We start from the raw sequence: 3913 nt of genomic DNA, 5'->3' as shown, positions 1-3913 counted from the left end.
TTTCTGGATTCTTGATATGGAAACTTAGATTATTGATTTGAGACTCTTCCTCTTTTCTGATGTAAGCATTTATTGCTGTTAATTTCCCTCTCACATAGCTTTAGCTATGCCCTGCACATGTTAATGTGGAGTATTCTTATTCTCATTAAAGTAAATGTACTGTTAAATTTCTTTTGAGATCTATTCTTTGACCGCGTTAATTATTTAGAAGTGTGTAGCTTTGTTTCCAAGGGTTCAGAGATTTTCATGTTATCTCTATGCTGTTGATTTCTAGTTTGATTCCACAGTGGTCAGAGAACACATTTTGTATGATTTAAATTGTTTTTTAATTTGTTGAGGTTTGTTTTGTGGTTCAGGGTGTGGTCTATCTTGATATATATTTCACTGGCGCTTGAAAACAATGTGTGTTCTGCTATTGTTGGGTGGATTGTTGGATGTCGATTAGATCCTATTGGTTGTAGGTATTGAACTCTTCTGTATCCTTCGTGATTTTCCATCTGTTGTATCAATTGTTAAGAGGGAAACTAAAGTCTCTAATTATAATTGTAATTTTGTTTATTTCTTTTCTCAGTTCTATCAGTTTTTATTTCACATACTTTGCAGCTCTCCCTATTAACATGAATGCTTGGTATGGATTTAGAACAGAGTTTTTATTTTATTTTATTTTTTAATTTTTGAGATAGGCTCTTGCTCTGTTGCCCAGTCTGGAGTGCAGTGGTAAAATCATAGCTCACTGCAGCCTATGCCTTCTGGGCTCAAGTGATTCTCCCACCTCAGCCTCCCACGTAGCTGGGATTACAGGCATGCACCACCATGCCTGGCTAAGTTTTGCATTTTTTTGTGGAGATGGGGTTTTGCCATGTTTCCCAGGCTGCTCTTGAACTCCTGGGATCAAGCGATCTGCCTGCCTTGGCCTCCCAAAGTGCAGAGATTACAGGTGTGAGTCACCATGCTTGACCTGACCTCTTTAATTATATGTTTTTAAATTGTATTTTATTAACCAAAAAATATGTGTGAATAAAAGATGGCCACAAGTGCCCTGCTGTTTCTTTTATTGAGAAGTGAGGGGCTGGGTGTGGTGGCTCATGCCTGTGATCCCAGCACTTTGGGAGGCTGAGGTGGGTGGATCACTTCAAGTCAGGAGTTCGAGACTCAGCTAAATTTTTATTTTTGCAGAGATGCGGGGAGGGTCTCACTTTGTTGTCCAGGCTGGTCTTGAGCTCCGGGCCTCAAGTGATCTTCTTACCTCAGCCTTTTAAAGTGCTGAGATTACAGGAGTGGGCCACTGTGCCCATCCCTTAGCTGACTTTTAAAATAGGGAGATTATCCTGGATTAGCTGGATGGGCTCAGTGTAATCATAAAGGTCCTTAAAAGTGGAAGATGCAGGCAGAAGGAAATATGAGATATAGAACAGTTAGAGAGAGATGCAACATTGCTGGTTTTGAAGATGGAAGAAGGGGCCATGAGCCAAGGAGTGCAGGAAGCCTCTAGATGCTGGAAAAGGCAAGGGAATAGATTCTCCCCTAGAGCCCCTAGAACCTCCAGCTCCGCTGACACCTCGAGGTTGGCCTGTTGGGTCTTGAATTGGACTTCTAACCCATAGAACTATAAGATAATATATTTGTGTAGTTTAAGCCTCTGTATTTGTGGTGATTTGTGTTAGCAGCAGTAGGGAACATACACCCATGTGTCAAGGGAGAGGAAACTGAGATCCAGGAAGGTTCACAATTTGTTTGAGGTCTTACAGCTGGAAGCTTTTTGATTCTTCGAGAATCTACTGCTCAAGTAGCCATGGACAAGAGCTTCACCTGCCCTGCCCTATCCTTCCAAGAGCATCTGCAATATTCTCCCTCTCTCTCCTGTGACCTGACAGTCACTGTTTTATGAATGCAGAATTTTTTCTTTTTCTTTTTTTGAGATGGAGTTTCACTCTTGTTGCCCAGGCTGGAATGCAATAGCATGATCTCAGCTCACTGCAACCTCTGCCTCCTGGGTTCAAGTTCAATCTCCTGCCTCAGCCTCTGGAGTAGCTGGGATTATAGGTGCCTGCCACCATGCACAGCTAATTTTTTGTATTTTTAGAAGAGACAGGGTTTCATCATATTGGCCAGGCTGGTCTCAAACTCCTGACCTCAGGTGATCCACCTGCCTCGGCCTCCCAAAGTGCTGAGATTACACGCATGAGCCACTGCTCCCAGCCTGAATGCAGAAATTCTAAGACTTAGAGCTGGAAGGGCCCTTAGCAAGCATCTCATCACTAGTGAAATAGATTCTAGTGGTTTTTGAATATTTTTTTCTTTTTCCTACCAAGACATATATGTGGTAGGCTTTTGAATATTTTTAAGCTATGTAATTTTTGTTTCAAACAACCTGTAAATCTGATTTTTTTTCTTTTTCCTACCAAGACATATATGTGGTAGGCTTTTGAATATTTTTAAGCTATGTAATTTTTGTTTCAAACAACCTGTAAATCTGATTTTTTTTCTGCTTTTTTTTTTTTTTTTTGAGATAAGGACTTACTCTGTTGCTGAGGTTGGAGTGCATTGATGTGATTACAGCTCACTGCAGCCTCATGACCTCCTTGGCTCAAGCAATCCTCTCGCCTCAGCCTCCTAAGTAGCTGGGACCACAGATATGTGCCACCACACCCCGCTATTTTTTCTTTTTCCTTTCTTTTTTTTTTGTAGAGACAGTCTCACTATGCTGCCCAGCTGGTCTTGAACTCCTGAGCTCAAGTGATCCTCCCACTGGGCGTGGTGGCACACGCCTGTAGTCCCAGCTACTCGAGAGGCTGAGGCAGGAGAATCGCTTGAATCTGGGAGATGGCAGTTGCAGTGAGATGAGATTGCACCACTGCACTTCAACCTGAGTGACAGAGTGAGACTCTGTCTGGAAAAAAAAAAAAAAGGAAAAGAAAAGAAAAAGAGCCCTTCAGAAAACCTGGGGGCACTGCAGGGGAAGAGGAAAAGCAAGGGGTTAGGATTCCTTTCTCCACTTGGGGAGATTAAAACTCCATAGAGGGAAGACCCAAGCCAAGGACTCTGGCTGGGGGCCTCTAGCTGGGAGGTTAGGCTTCAGTCCCTTCCCACCTGGAGGAGGAAGAGAGATAGTGAAGGGGAAGACCCCAGGGCCTCGGACAGGGAGGAAGCCTGGATCAACTCACTTCTGAGGGTGCACAGGATTTATCAGCTATTTCTCCAGGAGTAGTAGGATTGAAAAAGAACAGTTGGAAGAAGGCAGTGCCTTTCCAGACACTGGGGATAAGTGAGGGGCCCCCTGGCATCCAGTGAATCACACCATTTAAGGACACTGGGGAAAGAAGGAAGGCAGCTGTTAGATAATTGTCATAGCAATCCCGAGGGTGGGCATTAGCAACCCCGTTTTGCTCAGAGAAGTGAGCCGACTTGCACAAGGTCACGAGTTTATCAGTGGGATCCCAGCACAGCTCTCTAGGTCTCTATAACTCTCTGTACCAGTCCTTGTTGGATTTAGAAGTGTGAAATAAAGATGGGTTTATTGGGTCACCTGCGTGTGTGCTGGCTGGGCTGGACACCCCTCATTCTCCCTTGGGCCCAGGGGCTCCTTCATGGCCCCAGAGGCTCACTCCAGAGTTAGTGACCCTGGAAAGGTGTGAGGAAGGACTCAGCCTCAGGCTGCTTTTGCCAGAAATTTGGTTTCTAAGAGGGAGGAGGAGGAAGAATTCTGTATATCGTACTGAATTCTGTATATCGTACTGAAGAGGTCTAGGGATGCAGAGAAGATGTGGGGAGAGAAGATGCTGGAATTTTCTGAGGGAGTTTGAAAATCTAGGAAACAAGGCCGAGCGCGGTGGCTCAAGCCTGTAATCCCAGCACTTTGGGAGGCCGAGACGGGCGGATCACGAGGTCAGGAGATCGAGACCATCCTGGCTAA

The sequence above is a fragment of the Colobus angolensis genome, unplaced genomic scaffold, assembly GCF_000951035.1.
Source record: "Colobus angolensis palliatus isolate OR3802 unplaced genomic scaffold, Cang.pa_1.0 Scaffold240, whole genome shotgun sequence".
Taxonomy (NCBI): Eukaryota; Metazoa; Chordata; class Mammalia; order Primates; family Cercopithecidae; genus Colobus; species Colobus angolensis.
Note: the sequence above shows the minus strand (reverse complement) of the source record.